We start from the raw sequence: 25901 nt of genomic DNA on the forward strand, positions 1-25901 counted from the left end.
GTCTTTATTTTTAACTCAATCAAATTTACCAAATTTACCTTTTAAACTTGAGATAAAATTAATATGAAAAAACCAAGATTTCTTTACTCACTCACTGATAATCATTACAATACTCAGGATACTTCTTGAAGTCATGGAAAGCTTTAAATGTAGGTGTAGGACCCAGCCAACATAAAATGCGAAAAATCTGAACATTTTCCCAGAATCCTTCAATTTTCTAGTTGAATACATTCAAATTTGTATTTAGACAATTCGTTATAAATGAAAAATATGATAGCATAATAGCATCTTCGGACGTCATAATACTGTATAGTGAGATTTCCATTTGAAAGATTACAAAACCGCGACACGTGTTTTGCTATGCAATAGCATCTTCGGGCGTCTAAGCAGTGTATTGTGGCGCTCGAAGATGCTATAGTATAGCGAAGCACACAGGTCGGTAGCCGGGCGGTTCGACGTGGGTGCTTTGTTTGCTTTCTCTCAGTCGTCCGATGTGTGAATCGGTGGTTCAAGCCGCAGACTGAACGATCGATTTTCACTTGCTATCGTCCAACCCGTGTTAGAAATCACGAGTTGGATCCTATAACTGTTTCATAGTGCAAGCAATATGTACTCATCTTGGCAGTACTATACGCAATCATGAATATTACTGGAGTATTTTTCCAACACCAGACCGTTATTTTAACACCTCGATAGGTGTTTCGATCACGAAGTGATCATCTTCACGAGGAAGATAATCATAATAGTTCGTACTGGAACCTCTGGCGTAAAATTAATTTATTGAAAACACTTTCCCAGCACCAGAACAAATTTTACTACTATGTTAGTATGATAGTGGCCTAACTAATACCTGTTAGTAGTACCTCACTTCTACCGGTTGGTATTACTTAACTCTATACTTGTTCCTATGCTAAACTACCTGTTTTGCAGTAACTCTAATTTGGAAATACATAAGAAATTATAGGTTTGTTAAAAATATCTGCGGCTTCATTCATCGTTTTAAGAGTATAACCATCTTTAAATATCAAAACTTATTCTACCTTTCCAGGTGAATCTTGACGAGGCATTAGTAATAAAACAAGTTTAATAATAATAAACAAGAAGTGCTAACAACAAATTATAAAAAGTGATGTTTTGTTGATATTCGTTTATCTGCTTTCAGTAAAACATATTGGTGAAATTTTTGAAAGTTGTTAAATATTATTGCAATATAAATGAAATTGACGGTAATCAAAAAATTATATAAATCTAAGTGAACTCTAACAACGCACTTCAATTTGAGAGAAATTTTTCCAAAGTGATTTGAATTGTGGCTACATTGAATGTATAATGATTCAGAATACATATTCAAAAACTTATAGGAAAGTAACTCAATTCTTTTTTAAACAATAAAAATTAAAATAGGAGGCCATAACTTTGATTTTCAGCATAACTTTCAATTCTGAACAACTTCTTTAAATAATAGTTTGTCGTATTTTTCGAAATGAAAGTCAACACTTTTTTCTTGAAAGAATTGAATACGTTTTGACCTAGCCTAAAAGCTGTTTAACATGAAGCCATTTTAAATCCAGCTAATACGGTTATCAAACATCCGCCAACTCTTGGCAGTAATCAAATTTCTAGTAAGCAATTGGTTAAAAAATAAATTATTAGTAAAACATATTTTTGAAATTGAAAGCTCTGAAAAAAAGAAAAATCCATCAATTGATGGATATAAATTATCTACGTGGTAGGAAATCATCATGAAAAATGAAACTTTCGTTTTCTATGAAATTTTAAATCAATTCAAACCCATCCCTGCATTACATTATACAATTTATAAAATATAAAAGTTTGTGTTTGTGTAATAAAATGAATTGATGAGTTTGAAGTGATTTGAAACTCATTTTTAATTTTTCAGTTATCGTTGGACATATTCTTTAGTCTGTTTTTGAGCATTCCGCCATATTGGATTAAGAGTGTGGTCATTATATTTCCTCCTATTTCATTTAATATTCATACCAAGACACTGCTTAAAAAAACTATTCCATCATCTTCGGCGGTTCGCTATATTGAATTCAGAGTAGAGTTGAATAAAAGTTTGTAAAATTCAATTTGTTGCAAACTTAATGGGTCACACAGTAAAGTCTTTTATTATTAAAACTATCATTATTCTCTCAAGAGACATTAATTTTTTTTTGTTGAATAAATTGAAATGAAACATTTTTGTAACACCTTGACCTCTCCAATGTCACATTCGTTCCCTGTATATCTTAGTTCTTTACTGGTAGTATACGTCACCGTCGCACCCTCCTGTTGCTTTCCGCACCATTTACCCCACCACAGTCATACTAGTGGGGGATAGCGATCAGATGATGTTCGACTGTTTTATCAGACCGTGGTGGAAAACACGTTGGCAGAACCGTAGGGTACATGCGCCCCCAAGAATCGATTTCACTAGACGCCAGACTTGAGTGAACCCAACAGGAATGTTATTACCGAAAAAACTTTAGAAGGAAATTTTGTTCGATTACAGTGGGATATTAGATTGTGAGAAATTTGTGATGACAATAATTGTGAATTTTTCTTCTTCGGAAAATCTTGGGCGAAGATCTGCGTTTGGTATGTTTTTCAGTTGTTATTGGCATGGATAAGCAATATTAATGAAAGTGTTTTTAGAATGCTTTGTGAATTTGCACGCCTTTTTTCATTTTACATCGTTTCAGAATGGCACTTTTATGTAATTTGAGTATGTTATCTTCATTTTTTTTCAAGTAGAAAAAAGCAATGAACCATCAAACACACTAGTTTGAGAATACGGTAAACATTAATATTCAATGTTTTGAAAATAAAAGCTTTGGATAGAAATATATTGTCAAATTTGCTGTTTCACTATTGTAATTTTTCGTTCTATAAATAACATAAGGTTAATTCATCAATGTGAGAAAATATTTATTATAATTACTGAGTATCCCTTAAATTTTCCTAATAATATGGTTTTGATCATACTAGTTTTTGTAATGTAACATTAGAAAAAATCAGATGAGTAATTCAATCTTCAAGATCATAACTTTATTCATAAGATATCTCCCAGTTCCATTCTAGCTAGTCCAAAGGTATAAATTTTTGATATATGTATACAGTTTTAGACCCCTAATGAAAAGTCCCGCCCCCCCATCGTGTTGACCAAAATTATGTTGTTGAAACAGAATTATCTCATTATTCAATAGTTAAGACGAATAACATATGTTACTATTATTGAATATGACAATTATGTCTGACTTTAAGTGTTGATTGAAATAATCTAGCACCACCACTCTCTTAAGCAATAATGTGTTCTAGAAAGTTTTTTATAATTATTGAATGCAAACAGCATTGCTCATTGTTATAAAAGTTTTCAAGATTCATAGAAATTTTTTTCCTAAAAGATGTTTGGATCATAAAGTACCCTATTTCAGATATTGAATGTGATTCAGATGTTGATTGGAGCATATTTTATCAGAACTCGACAACCAACAGGCATATGGTTCGATATGTTTTACAGCACCATTTTAATTTCAATAGATGAATATGATTTATCAAATTAAAAAGGGAATATTCTACGGTAGATTCGTTTTTTGTTTAATGCTAGATGATTAAGCTAAAAACTTCAGCAGTACCTATACATCTTATAATTTGATGAATAAACAAAAACGTAACGTTCATCAAAACAAATACCTATCCAGTTGATACATTTCTGCACTGCCAAATTTGCGAGAAAATTTAGTACAAACATCACTTCTTCAGATGAAAATTTATTGTTACAATCTCCTCAAGTCTCGTGTAAGGCAAATCTTATCACTTCTTGCAGTCTCCCTCAGCTGTCATAAAATGTAACATATTATCTCATAAAACAGAATATACCTGAAGGGGAACTCCATATTCCACTCCCAACAGCATCATTTTCTCTTGGTATTCTAAGCTGTGAAATCTAATCGTTATTTTACGTTTACATACATATATTGTGTTATCCAAGTGAACCGTGTAAATCAGAGTATTCATCTTATGTGATGAACACGATCGATTGTGATGTTGCCAAAAATCTTTGATTGGCCTATAAGAAATGCGATATTAGCGATATTCTGCGAACGTATCGTGTAAAAATTAGAAGTTCTCTGTTATGACGATATTAGAACGAATACAAAACAGCTGGAAATTTTTCTGTTGAAAATCAGGTTTTAAATGGCCGAATACATTCAAAACAAATATTGTTTTGATGGCTATACCAGCAATCATCAGTTATTATACTCAATCTGTCAGTTGGATAGTTTTTAGCAAACAGTGACATCGACACGCAGTACATATTTAAACCATCTAACCTTTGTTTTGAACAGTACTAAGTTTACAGAGAGTCTCGGGCTGTTACATTCAAATTTCCTAGGTCTTTGAGCATAAATGGCATGAGGGTTCACCAATTAAACGTCGGTGTTTTGGCTTTTCATATCGTCTTCCTTCATGACTGTCTAACTTTCTCAAAGACCGTTCCTTACAAGTAGCCATTAATGATTCATTTTTGGACAACAAGCATCAACATGTTAGTCTCCGGAAAACCGTTTTATCTGTAACCCTCATTATTCATCAAAATTACATATCCAATATTTTGCCGTGCTGACGACAACACGATTAATTTTTTTCATTTGAATGCCTGAACAACTGCTGCAAATGCACATATTTGAAGAGCTACAGATCTCAGTTTTCTCTTAGAAGGTGAATGTGTATGGAACTTGAAACACCACTTTGAAATAGAAAGTTGCGTACACTTCAGCACAAAGCTCAAATGAGACCTTCTTTGGAGTATTGCTCCGACCATAAGCTTACCGGAAGGCTGATAAATTGTATCCAGAAAAGACATCTGTCTGATTGGACCCAAACACCACAAACAATATTGACAGCTTGGAATATCGGAGGACGATTGGGGACTTTTCTCTCTTCCTTGTAGATATTTTCATGGAAAGTTTTCGGTCATAATAATTGATAAAAAGTGGTAAGCTTACAATAGTTCACGTGAAGCATGAAGCTAAGTATTAGCACAGGTTCAAAACACACTGTTTATAGGTAAAATATCTAAAATCGATACACATATATGCTGAAGGTCAGTGGTCAAAAATATTTTATTTTCTTGGTTAGCTTAAATGTTATCATAAATATATATCATATATATAGGTAGGTTATGCTTTCTACAAAAATTGGTTCCATACTTTTTTCCTGCCAACCACTATTCCTGAGATGCCATTATTATAAACATCGAAAATAATGATATTCACTCGTACGCGACCTATAAACATACCCCAACCGAAGTTCAAAAATAAATAGACGGAACTAACATTATACAGGGCGTTCCAACGAAAACTTGACTTCCCCTGAAAGTCAGAAACGGACATGTAATCGAAAATTTCAAAGAACACGTCAATTTTTATTTCTAGGGGGATTCATTCTGATATGAAAATCATACTCGAAACAGTCAGCAACTACCACCCTATTTTTTTCAATGGCATGATGGGTCAAGGGATACATCATTTGAAAGGTCTTTTGTCTCTTTATTACCTCTGTAATTCTTTTCCAAATCGGTTCATTCGTTATTGAGAAATTAATTAAATGTTGAACGTTTTATTTAGGAAACAAAAAAACGCTGTCGTTCATTTTAATAAGAAAGTCAACAACAAATAATATCAGTGGAAACAAAATCAATGGATAAGTTGTTCAAAATGACCTCTACCTAGTTCCATACAATAATACAGTCTATTCTCGAAAGCGTTCCGTACATTATTCTAGATGTCCTTAGTCAGCAATCGGCATTCCCAAACAATTCTCTGTCGTAGGTCTTCTACATTTGTAGGTGTATCCATAGAAAGGAATCTCCATCGGTGTGAGATCAGGTGATCTAACTGGCCACTCCATTGGACCCTTTCTAGTCTGGTTCACATGTACTCGATTTAGCTCTTTTTTTTGGTGACATTTTTCAGCCCTGTCCAAAAATTACGACCAAGGTGTCATTCGATTCGTATGTTTGCCTAGAAAGTTTAAGGAAAGGTCCGAAAACGCGCCGATAAAAATTACAAAAGTTATAAACTATTAAGTGAAAAAAATGGGGCTTTAGTTTTTTCTTAATATCTCGAAAAATTTTCAAAAATTTGGAAATTTGAAAAAATATTTGAAAATATCAATGAATTTGCGTAAAAAATGTCCCGACTCCCGAAACTTATCTCGATTATTTATAATTTTTACAGAGCCAAAAGCGGGTAGTCTGGCTTCCGCGCGCCTTTCGTCACTGACATAAAAACAAAAAGAAAATTTAAACATATTAAATGTAAATATTAAGGAATGGAAAAATTCATGTAATGTTGGGATACATCAATAAACAATAATTCGCAGTCAAAAAATGTTTATCCCAATTTTAACGTTAATTATAAATTTGTTAATTAATAACTTTTTCTGAATTGAAAGTTAATATAAAAATCAGAATCAGTCCCTCTAGGAATAAAAATTGACGTATTCTTTGAAATTTTCGATTACACGTCCGTTTCTGACTTACTGGGGAGGGTCAAGTTTTCATTGGAACGCCCTGTAGATCACCTAAATTTATTTTCATTGGTTCAAAAAAACTGTTATTTTTTATAAATACGTTCAGTATGTACATAGACCTTTCGATTATAGAATCAATATAGTATTTTATGGTTATACTGGTTATAAGAAAAATATCAAAGCTGCAACATCGTAAGACTACAAAACCAACTTCATCCCTTGATGTCGTTTCTGACCAATTTATGAGAGTTTCGATGTGCGAAAAATTTAGAAACATGTTAGTGAAACAAAGTGATAATGATAATGTCCTTATATGATACTGATAGAAAATTAGAACAGTTCAAGAGAACAAAAATCAATACCAATACCACTTACCGCGTGAATTCAAATTGATGAGATTATTTACTTTTTGAAAAGTGTTCGAGTGCAAAGTGATTATGATAGTTTTCTGATTGATTCGGCCGTTACTTGATGAAGATCCATAGTAATTTCAAAAACTAAACCTCACGATTTGATCTCCACAAACTTTATTTGAAAATATATCACAACATGTTTCGATAAGACATTAGCTTTTTGAAGTAATTTATCACACTACAAACTTTGCAGAATTCTTGTTTAAGACTTATCACTGGAACAAAAAGGCGACAACCTATTTCTTATCATTTGAGTAGTCTAGGATGGCTGAATATGGAGGCCCGAAGGATATTCCACTCTTGCATTTCATTTCATAATATAATCTCTACGAAAGTACCGAGATATCTTTATGAAAAGATCAGCTTCCGCACCGATGTTCATCACCTGAACTTGAGGTTCAAACATCATTTAGCCACTCTATCCTATAAAACTTCATTCTTTCGATGCTCCTTTTCATATAATATATCTCGGCTGTATAATCGACTTCCTGACTCATTGAAGTCACTGTCGCTTGCAAAATTCAGAAAAAGCTGGACGATGATTTACTTTTAAATGAATTTCTTCTACCAAATTTATTGTCTAGCTGTAAATAATGATCCACTTATATATGTGTGTATATGAATGCCTATGTGTATATACATGCAAATATCTGTTTCTAGGTAAAATAATTAGCCAACATTTTTCTGTTTCTTTACTAGTTTTCATTATCGTTTTGTAGGCGAATGATTAGTTAACATTTTTCTATTTTTTTTATTGTTTTTTCATTGTTGTTCATTGAACGAAATAAGGATAGGTGATAGCATAAGTGGTTAATGATTAGAATTCATTTGTAATTATTGTTATGAAGACGGTTGAATGGAAGAGCAAGTTCTGATTGCGTTACTCAAATGATAAGATCAGAACCTGAATTCTGCCTTTTGACAAAAATGTAGGATATCATTTAAGAACTGCCTGTACTGCATTTTGCCAATAAAAGCAATTATTATTATTATTACTTGAGATTATGATAGTGATTATGATAGTAATGTCTTTATATAAAACTGATAGAAAAATAGAACGGTTCAAGAGAACAAAAATCAATACCAATACCACTTACCGCGTGAATTCTAATTGATGAGATTATTTACTTTTTGAAAATTGTTCGAGTGCAAAGAAAAATATATTTATCGGAAAGTGTATCTGCATGTTCTAAATGTCAATAGGTTGAAGTTATAACATTCATATTGATGGGAAAGTGAAAATGATTCAGTTGAGTGCGCTGAAGTGTTCAAAAAATTTGACTCTTCTCCACACGACATATACCGGGTGTCAACGAATCTATTAGACAAGTCATAACTTCTAGACTATTAGGTGTATCAAAACGAGATTTGGTACAGATAAATGGTATGTGGAGAGGAGAGTTTTCACATATTTTTCACTTTCCGGTCACTTCCGGTTTCAGCGGAAATGGCTCCGGTTCTGAATTTTTAAATGGAACACCCTGTATATTGTAACATTTTTGGATTTCTGAGACAATTCTGGATCAGAAACTGACATTTCCGGAAGTTTTTCAGCCTACTTGATTTTTTCAGAGTTACTTTTAAAATTGCATCTAGGTGGCCATGATCGGACGTAAACTAATCTATGGACCTCAGGTGATATCAGAAAATTGCAATAGCGGAGTTTTAGTGACTAGTGTGTTGAATATGAATGAGACAAGTTTACAAAATAACATTTTCGTGTCTAACTATTATTTTTCAAATGGCGACCATTTTTTGACAAGCACTTTCCGAAAAAAGGATTTTTTGACAAATCTAACGATACTAATTTATTTGCGATTGGATTACAAATAAGAACATAAATTAAATATTACTGAGGAAAATACTCGATACAAATTCATTTACTTTTGTCAAGGGTGCCATGGATAGGAATGATGCATAATATTTTGCGGTTATTTCCATCAAGTCCACTTTGGAGAACAAAACGCTCACCTAGGTTATGACAGTGACATAAGCTTTATGAGCAGAAAGTAGAAGTTTCTCTTGATTTTCGTTAATTTTAGTTTAATTTTTCGTCGAAATAATGTATACTCAAAGTGAAAAAGTGGATATGTTGTTATTGTTTGGAGAATGCCACAGAAATTCAAGGAAAGCTGCTGAGTTGTATGCTCAGAGATATCCCAATCGGCAACACCCATCTCATCAGTATTTTCCCTATGTTGAGAGTCGTTTTAGGCAAGAGGGAAATCGAGACGCAGAACAGAGGTTTGTCATAAATGAGGAGACTGAGATTAACGTTCTTGCTATGGTAGAAGTTGACAAAACGGTTTCTTTAAGAGAAATTAGTAGAGAAATGCAGATAAGTCACGAATCAGCAAGAAAAATACTGAAAAAGCACGGATATCGAGCATTTAAATATCAGTTACATCAACATTTGTATGCTGACGACGGCAATAGAAGAGTAGTATTTTGTGATTGGTTGCTTCAAAATCATAGAGTTAACCCAAATTTTATCAACTTCATTCTATTTTCCGACGAATCACGGTTTACAAATAATGGCATGTTTAATAAGCAGAATTGTCGGTACTGGGCCCAACAAAATCAACATGCAATGAGAGAGGGCAATTTTCAAGAAAGGTTTGGCGTCAATGTCTGGGCTGGTATCGTTGGAAACAGAATAATTGGTCCAATATTGTTTCAAGGTCAGTTAACAGGGGTTAGATACTTGGGTTTTCTTCAAAATGAAATCGAGGATCATCTTAATGATATGCCTTTAGAAGTTTTACGGCAAATTTACTTCCAGCAAGATGGAGCACCACCCCATAATAGCAGAGACGTACTTGATTTTTTAATAGAGCATTTTAATAATAGAGTTATTGCAACCAACGGTCCAGTACGGTGGCCTGCCCGCTCACCGGATCTGACTGTGTTAGATTTCTTCATTTGGGGATATGTAAAAGAAAGGGTCTACTATGCAACAGCCCCAGCCACTCTCGAAATCTTAGAAGAAAGGATTCAACAGGCATTTAGAACTATATCGCCTCAAATGTTACAAAACGTGTTGAGAGAAACAATTGAACGAGCTGAAATGTGTCTTGAACAAGGAGGGATGCACTTTGAAAATTTACTATAGTGGAATTTTCAAGAACTTAGGATATTGCAAAAAATCTAAGTGCATCGCTGAAATTATTAGTTAAATTTGTTGATCCAATCGCAAATAAATTAGTAACGTTAGATTCGTCAAAAAATCCTTTTTTCGGAAATTGCTTGTCAAAAAATGGTCGCCATTTGAAAAATAATAGTTAGACACGAAAATGTTATTTTGTAAACTTGTCTCATTCATATTCAACACACTAGTCACTAAAACTCCGCTATTGCAATTTTCTGATATCACCTGAGGTCCATAGATTAGTTTACGTCCGATCATGGCCACCTAGATGCAATTTTAAAAGTGACTCTGAAAAAATCAAGTAGGCTGAAAAACTTCCGGAAATGTCAGTTTCTGATCCAGAATTGTCTCAGAAATCCAAAAATGTTACAATATACAGGGTGTTCCATTTAAAAATTCAGAACCGGAGCCATTTCCGCTGAAACCGGAAGTGACCGGAAAGTGAAAAATATGTGAAAACATTCCTCTCCACATACCATTCAACTATACCAAATCTCATTTCAATTCTCCTAATAGTCTAGAAATTATGACTTGTCTAATAGATTCGTTGACACCCGGTATTGAGCCATAAAAATTGATTGTATAGAAAATTACAGATATTCAAGTTTTGTAAAAACACAGGACAATTGGAAAAAGATTGTAGTAAAAACTGTGTTGCAAAATGTTATCAATTTGTATCTACTAATTTCCAAGACCACTCTTGCTCCATTATCGAGTCAAAACGATTCTAATGATATCGTTAACGAAATAACTGATTTTTTTGTAATTTTTGATTAATTGATACATATTCAGCAAGATAAGGAAGAAGATACTGAAAAAGACATTACATATGAAAAAAAATTGGGACCAATTTCTGTAGGCCATTTCATGGTGTGCTACTTTCATTTGGTCAATTTTTGGCTTTTGAGCTTTATTGATTTTTCAGCAAAGAAAGTAACAGTGGGTACTTTTATTATTTTTGATAATAGGGTATTCAAGATCTGTACCAATTGTCAGCTCGCGAATTATTGTAAACTGAAATGTATATTTTGATTGAATTGTTAATCATCTTGATTATCTCCAGAGCCAATGCACAGACATACAGGCAAAAAAAGGAATGATTATTTGACTTTTTTTTAACATTTCGGGAAACGAGACAACAAAAAAAATTCCACATGTCATATTCATATAATATTCAGTAACAAGTAACCTATCCTTTTTTCATCGTAACTACAATTTTCATCAAGGCAAAATACTAGTGTTTCGACAAAAAACCTCTCTGGCTGTATGAATTACTTTTTTCTTTGCATTGCGTACGAACATAAAAGCTTTCCTGATGTTAATACTCTGAGTGCATCCGTCACTCAGCAGAGAGAATGGGTAGTATGAATGCCTGAATAGTTTTAAAGCATATCAAATGTTTGATGAGAGTTTGGGAACCGCTAATGGTGGTACAGCTTTCCCTTGAGAAGCAGAAGCTGAATGAAGTAATAAAAAAATCCATTGCGCTTTCTAAGTATGAATATCCTTCTTCTGTCTGAAATAATTCTGTAGTAAATATTATCAAAAGCCTGCAAATTTACAACATCTGAAGTCATTGCATATATAGGGGGCTGTCCTCACCAAAATATTGAAATAATAATGATAGATCTTCACTGCATTATAGAAAATATCAATGGACAATTTGAAAAACATTTTACTGAGTCGTTATCTATTATATAATTCATTTAATTACACAATATGAAAATGTTCGCTCAATATATCAGGAAAAAATGCTTTCAACCCCTAAACAAGATTATAGGTATATACTATACCATCTAAAGTGAGTACTAATAGACTCATTAGTCTTATATTGCCTATAATATGGGCTTGTAGTCATCCTAAATGTGTACTCACCCTTAGAATTTTTGAATCTTAATTCTTGAATCGTAGTCAAGGTAACTAATTGAGAATTATCTTGAAGACAGATTTTGTTGTATCAAAGCTGTTCGCCATTTATGAAACTATCGAATAAATCAGTCCTTATCATTTTCAAATTATAAAGTTGACGAAATGTTGTAAGAGTTTGGTAGATTGGAAAGGAACGATACTTGATTGATATAAAACATTTATTTATTGAATATAGGTATAGATATATATTGAGGTAAGAGTATATGAACTCACAAACCTCCAACGACTTTATAAAAAAGTGGTTAGACAGGAAAGTCACGTACATCGAATTCAGACGAGAAGATGATGTGTGGTTGTACCAACCCGAAGAGAAAGGATCAATTTATTCCAAGAGGAAATTTAAACGAGCCTATTTTTTGTCTATGAAAATAAATGATGATCCCATTCAATCAGTTGTACAAAAGTAACACACGTAGAAATCAAAAATCGCTCACACAAATTGCTCAAAGTCCGGACGAGAAGTTATCCAAAATATCTAAATAATAGATTGTTCAATGTGGTTAACTAGTTCAGTGATCCAATAATTTTTAGTCATTTTGAGTTTTGTTTTTTTCAGGTTAGGTTAGGTGAGGGAAATATCTGAAAAATAATTCCAATACATTGTTGAGTTGCATTTTATGCACAAGGGTTTAACAGGTACTGTATTATTTTTATCACCATGTTTTTTCAGTGGGATGTTCTCAGGACACCACGCAACGTACTTCAAAACACTCACATCACTATATTGTTAGTGATGCAGAATGTGTAATCTTTCATGGTTTGTGTAGCATTTAGTCCAACAACTATTAGAAACAAGAAATAAAAACCTAGACTCGGGAAGTGAAAACTACTTGACATTGTATAAAATAACAAAAATAGGAAATATTTTTAAATGCTTTTTTTAGGTTGCCTCTTGTTATGAAACTTAATGGAATTCTCTCCGTCGGGATATCGCCTTCACAAATGGATCTTATTTTGAAATGTTTTTGTTATGAGTTTTAGGAAGAGTATAGTATTCTACTCCCAAAAAATGGCCATTAGTTGCTTGAATGATTGCCTTTGGTTCGCGCGCCGACAAACTTCATTATCCATCATTGAAAAATATACTACCATCGGCTCCTCTTCTTTTTATCTGAAGAATAATATCACGGACAATAATATTTCAGCCAGAAACATCTCAGTAAAAAACATCCCAAGACAAATACATCTCGCACAGAAAAATCTCAATTACATTACTGCTTAGATATTATCAGCTGAAATATTTGTAGCTGAAAAATTATTCGGGGGTTCCACTGCTATCGACTTTAGAAAATCAGACTACTCGAGAATCATTTCTTTATCATCTTGTAGGTATTATAAATATTTATTATTATTCTTATCCTTCAATGTTTTAACAATTGAAAACTATGAAGTAAATCACTAAATATTTTGACCAGTATAAGGGATAAGTGTACATTTCTATGTTGAAATTTTCCATTATGTAATAGCGTGGGCCAAGAAGTATGACATTACAACCAATTGCCGCTAGTTGAATTTCTCGGATATTGATCCGTTAAAGCTTCCTCCCAATTATCCTACCTAGTAGGTTCTTGAATTAAGCTGGCTCCAGCCAAGTCCAATTAAAACGTGATGGTAATCCATTCGGTTTACATAAAATATATATTTATATGTTAATGAGCAGCTGGGAGCAGGGAACGCTCATAAAATTTGTTACGGCAACAGTCCTCAAATCATGCTTTCAGACTCTATTCTCCCACTTCGGCGTTTCGTTTGTGATATATGTGCAGTTTCTTCGTTGGTGATTTTTGTTTATTCATTCATTGTGACATTTACTTTGTGCTAAACTACAGTGCACACACCGTTGGTGACTTCCTGTTTTTGAAGTAACGAAATAGTTCAAATTGGCAAACTAGTATCATTTGATGAAACTTGAATTTTAGTGTTTATTTTTCTGTTAGAAAATTATATTTCAATTATTATTTTTATTTACAATCAGCCGCATACAACTGATGTTATTAGCGATGGAGTATGTCTATTATAAACCACTAGGTAGTAGTTACAATTTCATAATAAGGTTTAATAATAAATTGCAAATCATATTCGTCACTTGATGTCGTCCTAGAGTTTCTTTCAAATCTTGTAGTTGTAGTTGTTTCTTTCTATTTGGAACATCAGGACATCCGTTATGATGAGTTTTACTTTGAGTAGCATTTCACAAATTGGACACTGTGGTTCCTCTCCTCGAGATATCAGGTATTCATGGGTAAGCCTGGTATTTCCTATTCTTAGTCGAGTCACAATCACTTGTTCTCTTCTTGACAAAGTGTCATGATCCCACGGTCCTACCGCTGTTTTGTTTTTTTTAAACTTGGACTGTGTATTTTGCCATTTTGTATTCCAGGTATCTCCCATCAAGCTTTTTATATATGGTTTTAGATATGTGTAGGAAGTGAGCTATTAGGCTTCCTGGTTCGGGTTCATTATCGCCTCACGTGCGCTTCGGTCAGTTGTTTTGTTGCCTCCTATTCCTATATCAGAAGGGGACCCAAAGTAAGACAACTTGCTTATTCAAACTTTGCAAATTATAAAGTTCTCTTTTGATAATTTTATCAATTGGATGCCTCACATAAATTATTATATCACATAGATTATTATAGAGAAGTGCTTAGAGAATGGCAAAAAGTTTCCCTGTGAGGATTGTCACTATTTTCGGAAATTTGAAAGTTAGCTTTATTTGATCAATTACTACTGCGGCACCTACTTCTGAATCAGTTTTTGAGGAATCTGTGTACATTTCTTTGTATCCCCATATTACAAATATTGAAACATATACCCAGCATTATTTGATTCTTTGGGGTTGAGCAATACACACAAAGAGAATGGTACAGTTATTCTGAAAGTACAATAAAAGTTTCACTGAGCTGAAGCGTTGCTTCAAAGTTCGTCTTGACACTAACAATCGTCATATCTCTTATTTCATCAGTTCGGACTTCCATTGTCTAATATGATATAAATTGATTTAAAATCCCTGAAAAAAATAAAAAAATTAACCGAAAATAACAATTTTATTTAAACAAAAAACTGACATTACAAGGAAATAACATACAAGCTACAACCAGAAAATAAAAAATTGAAATATTAATAAAAGCTGAAAATAAAAAATATTCCAAACAGATTCCAAACCAAGTTACGTTACAACGTTTCGATTGTTAGTATCCACAACCGTCTTCGGGTGATAACTGGACTTATTTCTCCGAGATATGACTATTTATAGGTTATTCGGGTGCTTTCACCTTTCACCTATCCCCTCTTTCCTCTTTCCGCTTCATTGGTTTTAGCGGGAGATGACCGTTTGGCGGAAGTTGGTCGTTTTTCCGCTTGATAAGAGGTTTCCATATGTTACGTATCTCTACGCTAGCTTGACTAAATGCGTTGTTGAACAACATATACGCGGCTTCCTTGAATCTTCTCCTAAATCAGTGTTCCTCTTTGTGCTTCTTTGATTGACGACTTGTTTATTTTGTGGAAATTCATCTTCACTGAGGATACACTACAAAAACACACTTTTGTCTATTTTCTATTGTCTATTTTTGTCTTTATTGTTGACTAGCTTCGGCTATTTCACCATGAAAATGGTGTTATAATGGTGGTTTTTGTAATGTATCCTCAGTTCCTCTTTGTGGATGATTTCAGCTTGAGTCCATTTGTCCATCTGAATTTCTCACACAGGACAGTATCTGAACCAGAAATCCAACCACCATCAATCGACTAAGAGAGGAATCATCAAGACTCTACTAGACCGTGATTTCGAGCTCTGTAATGCAGAGGAAGGTCTCGAAAAAGAAATAGGCATCATCAAAAATGACCTTCAACGGAATGGTTACTCCAGAGTGATGGTAGAACAGGCTTTAGCTAGAAGACAGCAAGAGCTCCACAAGGAAGAGAAGCCGCCACAACCAGTACTTGTACTTCCCTACATCAGAGGATTATCGGAAAGGATAACAAGGATTGGGTCCAAGTATAACAATAGGACCTGCTTCAGATCTGAGAACACTATCCGTAGCAGCCTCACAAAAACCAGGCCACCAAACGCGGACTCCGATTCCAAGAATTACATTTACCGGATACCCTGCGAGTGCGGAGAATCATACATCGGTGAAACTAAGAGACCATTGAAAGTTCCCATTGCTGAGCACAAGAAACACACACAGCGAGGAGAAACCAGCAATTCCGGAATATAGCAGAGCATGTTTGGACTCATCAACATAATATCAAATGGGCTCAAGCTGAAATCATCCACAAAGAGAAACACTGGTTTAGGAGAAAATTCAAGGAAGCCGCGTATATGTTGTCAAACAACGCATTTAGTCAAGCTAGCGTAGAGATACGAAACATACGGAAACCTTTTATCAAGCGGAAAAACGACCAACTCCCGCCAAACGGTCATCTCCCGCTAATACCAATGAAGCGGAAAGAGGAAAGAGGGTATAGGTGGAAGGTGAAAGCACCCGAATGACCTATAAATAGTCAGATCTCGGAGGAATAAGTCCAGTTATCACCCGAAAACGATTGTGGATACTAACAATCGAAACGTTGTGACGTAACTTGGATTGGAATCTGTTGATTTTTATTTTTCATTTTTGTTAGTAATATTTTTTAATTTTCAGCTTTTATTAATATTTCAATTTTTTATTTTCTGGTTGTAGCTTGTATGTTATTTCCTTGTAATTTCAGTTTTTTGTTTTAATAAAATTATTATTTTCGGTTAATCTTTTTATTTTTTTCAGGGATTTCAAATCAATTTATATTATATTAGACAATGGAAGTCCGAACTGATGAAATACACCGCGAAACATTGTCAACCACCTTCAAAGTCATTACTCTTCTTGAGATGTCCATATTTTGTACTATCGATAATAAAAACTATAATTTATAACACTACTTACGTAAGGAAATTAATGTATTATCAGTTTGAATGCTATAGAAAAGATTGCTAACTAAATATAAGACATTATACATAGGCTTCCAAATCTATTATTGTCCTACCAAAAAAATCATCATTCGCCTCATTTTCCATTTGCCCAACAAAATATTAAGCAGTGAGTGTTTTGAATTATACCATATCGATACACATTGTTAGAATTAAATAAAATTTAAGAAACAACAACAACTTTTTTCAATTGCAAAAAATGATGTACTGTTCCATTGTACTTTGTTTTTACAAAACTTGAATATCCGTAATTTTCTATACAATACATTTTTATGGCTCAATATATGCCGTGTGGAGAAGAGTCAATCTTTTTGAACACTTCAGCGCACTCAACTGAATCATTTTCCCGTCAATATGAATACTATAGCTTCAACCTATTGACATTTAGAACATGCAGATACACTTTCCGATAAATATATTTCTCTTTGCACTCGAACACTTTTCAAAAAGTAAATAATCTCATCAATTAGAATTCACGCGTTGAGTGGTATTGGTATTGGTTTTTGTTCTCTTGAACTGTTCTATTTTTCTATCAGTATTATATAAGGACATTACTATCATGATCACTTTGTTTCACTAACATGTTTCTAAATTTTTCGCACATCGGAACTCTCATAAATGGGTCAGAAACGACATCAAGGGATGAAGTTGGTTTTGTAGTCTAACGATGCTGCAGTTTGATATATTTTTCTTATAACCAGTATAAATATAATATACTATATTCATTCTATAATCGAAAGGTCTATATACACACTGAACGTATTTATAAAAAAATAACAGTTTTCGTGAACCAATGAAAATAAATTTAGGTAAGACGTTCCAACGAAAACTTGACTCCACCTGTAAGTCAGAAACTGAAGTGTAATCGAAAATTTTAAAGAACAAGTCAATTTTTTATTACCAGGGAGTAAATAGGCTGCAAGAGTTCTAAAAGTTTTCTTATGGAGATTAACATGGGAAAACGGCTAAGGTTCATTCTGCAATTTTTGGTTCCTTTCAAGGTCACGCGTACGGCAGAGTCCAATCAGAGCGCTCCAAATTGTCACGTGACCCAGATGCATCGTCGCGAGTACACCACACTGGCGCCACCTATGAGTCACTAGCTGAACTATCTATTGGTTGAAGAAGGACACTGTGAACACTAATCCTAGCGCCACCTATGAGTCACAAGCTGAACTATCTATTGGTTGAAGAAGAACACTGTAAACACTAGACATATGGGTGTTGTCATGCGACGCAGTATGCGCAGTTGCCGGTTTTATGATGTCTGTCAATACGGATCGGTGTCTGTGCAACTGTCAAATGTCAATGAGGGTGCAGGACGGTGTCTGTGAGGGGAAAACGTGTGACGTCATCGACGCAGGATGGAACGAGTATCGTAGCGATTCAAGCATGGAACTCGACCCCCTTGCCCTCGCCCCCCTTAGTACTCCACATCACCGCTCAGGCCCCCTTGGTACTCCACCTAACCTATCAGCTCCCTCGGCCCCCTTCAGTCACGTGATTTTAATTAAAAAAAGCTTATAGTAATGAGATTCGAACCTGGGTCGTCCGCGCCGTAGACATTGTCCTTAGCCTCTACACCATCGTAAGAAATTGAAGTTAACTGCGAATGTTGGGTATTTACAGCGTTAGTTTTGTCGGGACCGAAATTGACTCATTCATTATACTTGACAGCATTTTTATTTTTGATTTCCATAGAATGTAATTGTCATTATCATATTGAAGATAGGAAAATATACTTAGATTTGGGAAATAATTAATATTTCATGTAAAGATGTGCATGTGTGTGTAAGAGCGAGAGGCGCGTGTGACGTAATCGATGCACAAATTTACGTGGCTTTACGTATATTGAGAGATTCATTTGAATAATTTATCGTACAGAATTGTTTCATGTTCTGTTATCAGTAACCGCACAAAAATAGGCGCTCGATTCATCGATACAAAAGTATATGGAAACACCAAAGTTATAGAACACACAGAGTCATCTATGAGTCACTAGCTGAACTATCTATTGGTTGAAGAAGGACACTGTAAACACTAGACTCATAAGACGGCATCTGTCAAATGTGAATACATGCCAGCATGGCAGGTTCGGCGTTGCCAGTTGTACAATAAATCATTGTTTATGGGGCAATGTGGCGTTGCCGGTTTAGGAATTGATCGTGAACTACTCGACGAAAATTGGAAGCGCGAAAGTGATATATTAATAATAATGAATCAGATTTAAGAAAAAACATTACAGATTAATGAGGCTGTATCGTTTCAAAGTGTGATCCCTCAATGTTACAAGGTATCCCAAAATACATCATTGAAAACAAACATGGCGTCGAAGTGTACAGGGTGCGTCAAAATATATCATTTAAGGAAAAAAACATGTCGATTTGAAATATGATATTAATGTGTATACAGGGCGTTTCAAAATACATCATTTAAGAAAAAAACATATCGATTCAACAGAAGTCTAGCGTTCCAACATGTCGGAAGTCTCGTATCTTTGTTAACCAAGTTAGCATCATCAGGAGAAAGAGGAGATCCAAAAGTGTCGAGAGGTTGAGCGTTGTGGACTCAACGTGAGGGCGCGAATGGGAGAGCGAAGTATTCGACAATGACATTTCAAAATACGTGGTTATCCGTGCGTTTTCGATCGTTTTTCGTGCGTTTACGATCGTTTTTCGTGCGTTTACGATCGTTTTACGTGCGTTTACGATCGTTTTTCGTGCGTTTTCAACCGTTTTCCGTGCGTTCATTCGTTACCGTTTCATCGTTATTGTCGTAACGGTTTTTCGTGTTTCAATATGACAGTCATTTATCACTTAACGCGTTTCGCTAACCAAGTTGGCATCATCAGCAAATGACTAACGTACATGCTTTGTCATATGAAGATTCATTTTGCGAATTTTCAGACTCTTGAACGGAACCTTGTGGAACACCCAACCTAACTTCTGTTGTTACAGAGTGGTGTCGGTCAGCCAATCAGAATGGAGAAATCAAATATCGCTCGATTGATTGTGCTAGATGAAATTGAACTGGAGAATGAGGGTCGAATAATAATAATAATAGTGATAAAACATTAAAAGCTTGAAAGTGACGTAGTCAGCGTGATAGGTGGTGGCGTGTGTGATAATGAATGAGTTATTACAAAGAATAATAGCGCAACTGTCAGAAGGGCACTGAGTTGTATATTTACTAATAATGATCGGATCGTCGCATACGGCATGTCAAATGAAAGGATAAGAAATGGAGAATTCGTCGACAGAGAAAAAACAAATATGGCGTAATGAATATAATATCCAACGCCTAATGTGAAATAACATAGGAAGAATTGCAAATTCAACAAAAATCACTGAAAAAACTTGTAATTAAAAATTGTTGGGTTATGAACAACTATAAGTTTATTCCAATTGCAGAAGCTTGATGCAAAACACAGAATTTATTGACAAAGAAAATGAAAAAAATCATTGGATACTGAAACATATGATATATTTGGATTCCTTAGGGTGAGAAGATTTCGAATCCATAAAAAAACGACCACTTCCGGTGTCCACTTCCGGTCCTCCGATTTCGATGACTTCAACATCAATGGATTCGTTTAGATGTCATGAAACATAATTAATCATTTGTCGAAGCCAAAAGGGCCTTATAACCTATTTTCATTATACTAGCAGCAACAGACCGATGTGGGTACTCATTTCAAATGATGTCATTTGTAGATTATGAAAAGTATAATATCGAGCATCTAATGTGAAATAGCATAGAAAGAATTGCACATTTGAAGAAAATCATTGAACATATTTGAAATTAAAAGTTGTTGGGTTATGAACAACTACGAGTGTAATGTAATTGTAAAAGTTTGATTCAAAACACATAATTTGTTGACAAAAAAAAATGAAATAATCATCGTATACTGAAACATATGGTATTTTTGGATTCCTTAGGGTGAGAAGGTTTCGAATCCGTCAAAAACAGGTCACTTCCGGTTTTTACTTCCGGTCGTCCGATTCCGATGATTTTGACATCAATGGATTCGTTTAGATGTCAAAAAACATAGTTAATCATTTTACGAAGCCAAAAGGACCTCATAACCTATTTTCGCTATACTAGTCGCAACAGGTCGGTGTGGGTACTCATTTCAAATGATTTAATGTGTAGACTATGGAAAATATAATATCGAGCGCCTAATGTGAAACAGCATAGGAAGAATTGCAAAGAGAATCATTGAAAAAACTTCGGATCGTTACGTACATCATGTCAAATGAAAGAGGAAAAATTGAAGAATTCATCAACAACGAAAAAACAAATATGGTGCAACATGTCAGAAGGGCACTAACCCACATCTTCATTAATGATAACTGAATCTCAACGTGCAGCAAATCAAATGAAAGGGAAACGAATGCAGAATTCATCAACAGAGAAAAAAAAACCGAGACGATGCCAAGAGGGCACAAAGTTGTATCTTCACTAATAATAGTCGCATCATCACATGTAGTACTTCAAATAAAATGGGGAAAAAAAGCAGAATTCATGTGTTTGTTGCGCTATTCAAATCCAAGGTGACATGGATCAATGTCAACGCTGAATATTCATATAACAAAGACTCTTTGATTTTCTTTTGTTTCATTTCAGAATATGTCATCACTAATTTTTATATTCAAACCCAAAGTGACATTGATCACTGTCAATGTCGAATCTACATCCGGAGATATGCAGTTCTCAAAGCGACGAAACAAAGGCTCTTTGTTTCATTTTAAAATATGTCATCACTTATTTTACTATAAATACGTCATGCATGGCGAAATGAGTTAGTTGCATCCGTTGACAGTGATACCAGTGACAAGTGCACCGATTCTATTTGAAAGTAAGTGTTTTAGGTTTGACTCTTTCCTCAGATGAATTTATTCAAATGTATTTTAATTGAAAATTGGTGAGAATTGTTGGATCATTTGATTTCCAATTTTTTTTTCGATATATATATGTTGGATGATTTCAGTCAAATGTTTTACATGTCGTGGTTTGTTTGAGATAGTATTCGCATATATTGTGAATCAAAACATAAAGCTTTCATTTTTTATTTTTCACAGATGGATTTACAAAAGTTGAATGCAAGTTCGATCGTGAAGAGAAAGCCAAGTATCAAAGTAGCAGATTTGCCTGTGGAGATGCCGCAGAGGATATTCACTGGCAAAATCGTGAAAGGAAAATTTGGTGAGGCGGTCTTGTTAGATTTGGGAGATATAGTATCATTTCTGCCCCACCGAGTGACGGAGGCGTATCGTCCTCACTTAGAAGAATTTTCATTAGGAAAATACACTATTGTGTTCAAAGGGTTAATGGACATTGGGAAACCGAATCTTGTCGTTTCATTTGAAATTGTACAAAATTAAGGTTAGTACTGTTTCCAATTTTATAGGCAAAGAGTTTTTGGGTGTATACAATATTTTTCATTCGGGTCAAAAATTCTCACTCACAGATATGATCCGCATAAAGTAGTTTTCATACAATATATTTCCTTCACTTAGTACGTGCAGAATATGTGTTTTAAATTCTTTATTTTGAATGACACTTGATTTTTTTATTTTCATTATAAGTGTAGCAATTACTTCATGAAAGACATTACCCTCTCTGTTGGCAAAAAATTTTTTTTAGTGTATGTTTTTATTGAAAAATCGAATTTATTTCAGTGTATTTTTTTATTGAAAAATCGAATTTATTTCAGAATAATACATCAACGTGTGCAGTATCAGTCAGAGTCATCTCAACAACAACATTCAAAACCGTCATAGCAACCTTTCCAGAACGAGATTCAAATCTCAGCAGTTTCCATTTTTTTCAGTCTATAGTTGCACATTATGAGGCTAGAATTTGTCGATATTCAGTGATTTGTTGGACAAACTGCGTCTATTCAATATATAGATACACAACCGTAATGAATTTGGAAGACTTTGAAGATTCATCGTGGTGTGTTCCAAAATTCAAGAAAAACACGCCGTTCTGTATGGGTCATTTCAAAGGAAAATTGTTCAGCTGCAGTCTCAATAACGTTGATATTTTATATAAATGGCTTTATAATATACTACCAAAATAAATAAAATACATATCACACACATCTTTTTTTGAAAATGAAAACTTATCTTATACAGGGAAAGTTGTCAAAAATATGCAATAACAAAACATTATATACCAGATTTTATAGAGATGAAGAAACATCATATTGAAAGATACTAAGTTGACAAAAACAGGACATTTTAGAAATAAAGGAAATAAGTTTATCTGTCATTTTAAATTCTGATTCGTTGGGTCGATATAACAAAAAATGGCATTTTATATCTTGAATTTTATTCAGGACATTATTATAGATGATTGACATTTGTCATTGAATTTCAAGTGTGATATTTGGAAATTCATTTCGTATTGTAGTTTTTTCGAAATTCCCATTCAAAATAGCATCCTTTGATATAGATACCACCGGACGAGTCTATTATGTGTAGATAACCTGAGTTTCAATTGTTCGGAGTTCTGAGTTCTTGTACATATAAACATAACAAAGTAACGATACAGACAAATATGAAAAATCGTCATGAAATAATTCAAATCCATTCAAGTGAATACATGAATTGAAAGATATTTTAACCTCAACTTCGATATTCTGAAACAAAAACACACAGTATTCACAATTCCATCTTTCGTTATTCCAAGTTCATAGTCATCAAAATTGATACGATTATAATATATATAGGAATATAAAACTATCTTCAAATACAGTTGCATGAATGCACATCAAGCATTTTGTCGTAGTACGGTGACCGGGGCAAAGTTACAACTTCAGCATAATATGAATGTTTATAAATATTAGGGAAGGTCAAGATCATCAACAGGTATTAAGAAATTCATTCGGTGTCCAGAGCTTTCGGAATACAATGCAAATAATTTTCTTTATGACTATTCGTTCGATATTAAATAATATTACCTCAAAATATATCGAAATCATAACACGTTTGCGATTCATTTTTTCAGTTACATTTGAAAAGTGAGTTTCAGTTTGCAGAAATAATAGCCCACACATGTTGGAAATTTTGCCATAGTGTGGTGAAAATCGTATTGAAAATTCTACGAAATATAAGCGCATACATACAGAGTGAATCAATATTTGAAATATGTCGTTTGGAACCCCCCATAACCCTTCTCTATCGAATTTTGGCAGAAATAATGCTGAGTCGTATTGTAGAGTTAACGTTCGAAATTGGGGAAAGTGAAGTATTCAACAGTTTTGCGTGCGACGGTTTTGCGTGCGTTTTCGAACAGTTTACGTGCATTTATTCGTTATCGTTTCGTTGTTATTGTCGTTTTTTTTTTCCTATTTCAATATGACAGTCATTTAACACTTAACGCGTTTCGCTTACCAAGTAAGCATCATCAGGAGATGAATAAAGTCCACGCTTTGTCGTATGAAGGTTCGTTTTGCGAATTTTCAGACTCCTGAACCGAACCATGAGGAACAATCAGCCTAACTTCTGGTACAGAGTGGTGTCGTAAGCCAATCAGACTGGAGAAATCAAATATCAGTAGAATGATTGTTTTAGATGAAATTGAACTGAAGAATGTGGGTCGAATAATAATAATAGTGATAAAACATTAAAACTCAATTTGTGTTACAGAGTGGTGTCGGTCAGCCAATCAGAATGGAGGAATCAAATATCGGTCTAATAATTGTGTTAGATGATATTGAACTGGGGAATGTGGGTCGAAAAATAATAATAATGATGATAAAATATTAAAACTTCGAAAGTGACGTAGTCAGCGTAGGAGGTGATGGTGGCGTGGTAGAAAATGTGTGAGGATTTGTGGAAATGAACGAGTTATTAGAAAAAAAAAATGGAGCAACTGTCAGAAGGGCACTAAGTTGTATATTCGCTGATAATAATCAAATCTTCGCTTACAGCACGTCAAATGAAAGGACAAAAAATCCAGAATTCATTGACGAGAGAATACAAAGATGATGCAACATGTCAGAAAGACATTAAGTCACAATTTCACTCATGATATTTGGATCTTAACGTGCAGCACATCAAATGAAAGAGAAACGAATGCAAAATGTTATCGACAAAGAAAAAACAAAGATGACGCAACATGTCAGGAAGGAACGAAGCCACATCTCCGTCAATAACAATTGAATCTCAACGTGCAGTACATTGACTGAAAAAGAAAAAAAATTCAGAATTCATCGACAGAGAAAAAAAAACAAAGACAACGTAACATATCAGAAGGGCAATGAGCCGTATTTTCGTTTATAATGATTTGTTCTCAACGTACAGCACATCAAATGAAATGGAAACGAATGCAGAATTCATCGACAGAGAAAAAACAAAGATGGCGCAACATGTCAGAAGTGCACTAACCTGCTTCTTTGTTAATAAAAGTCGCATCGTCACGTGCAGCATATCAAAGAAAAAAACAAAAGAGGCAACCAAAAGGGTACTGAACCATATTTTCGTTAATAATAGTCGGATCGTCGCATTTGACATGATACATTCACTCAAAACTGAAATGTTCAGAAGATACCAAAGGAGATCTTACGGTGACTATAAGTTCTGGTATGCTTTGTTAGGTATCGAATGATGCGTGCAATTTCTTTAATTCCAGCGACGTGATTATTCCAAGATATATTGGTGTCCATTTGAACCTCAATAAACTTATTGAAGCAGAAGGTGGAACCCCAAAAAAATATTAGATATAGTACAACAAGTCAGTGAAGAGCGGCTTTTTTCTGCAGAAAAATGTTTGAATTTCTTCAAATTTTCCAAATATCTGTAACAGAAAGACAAAACTCAGCTACGGAACGCTTCTATCTACTAAAGTTAAGTATGTGTCGGTAGTGTGTAACGAAGGTTTCCATTAAATTCAC

The 25901-nt window shown here is 34.1% G+C and overlaps 1 protein-coding gene and 1 long non-coding RNA gene across 4 annotated transcripts in view; both read left to right on the plus strand.

Moving 5' to 3' along the window:
• sick (sickie) overlaps positions 1–25901 on the plus strand; it is a 678280-nt gene that overhangs the window by 524903 nt on the left and 127476 nt on the right. The gene's annotated exons all lie outside the window — the stretch shown is intronic.
• LOC141481483 (uncharacterized) lies at positions 17933–23890 on the plus strand. Its single transcript, XR_012465008.1, has 3 exons — positions 17933–21857; positions 22081–22384; positions 22716–23890. It is a non-coding gene; the product is annotated as an uncharacterized lncRNA (long non-coding RNA).

This window comes from Leptinotarsa decemlineata, unplaced genomic scaffold (genome assembly GCF_025532065.1).
Source record: "Leptinotarsa decemlineata unplaced genomic scaffold, Ldec_3_MD MMD2_tig00000199_RagTag_RagTag, whole genome shotgun sequence".
NCBI lineage: Eukaryota > Metazoa > Arthropoda > Insecta > Coleoptera > Chrysomelidae > Leptinotarsa > Leptinotarsa decemlineata.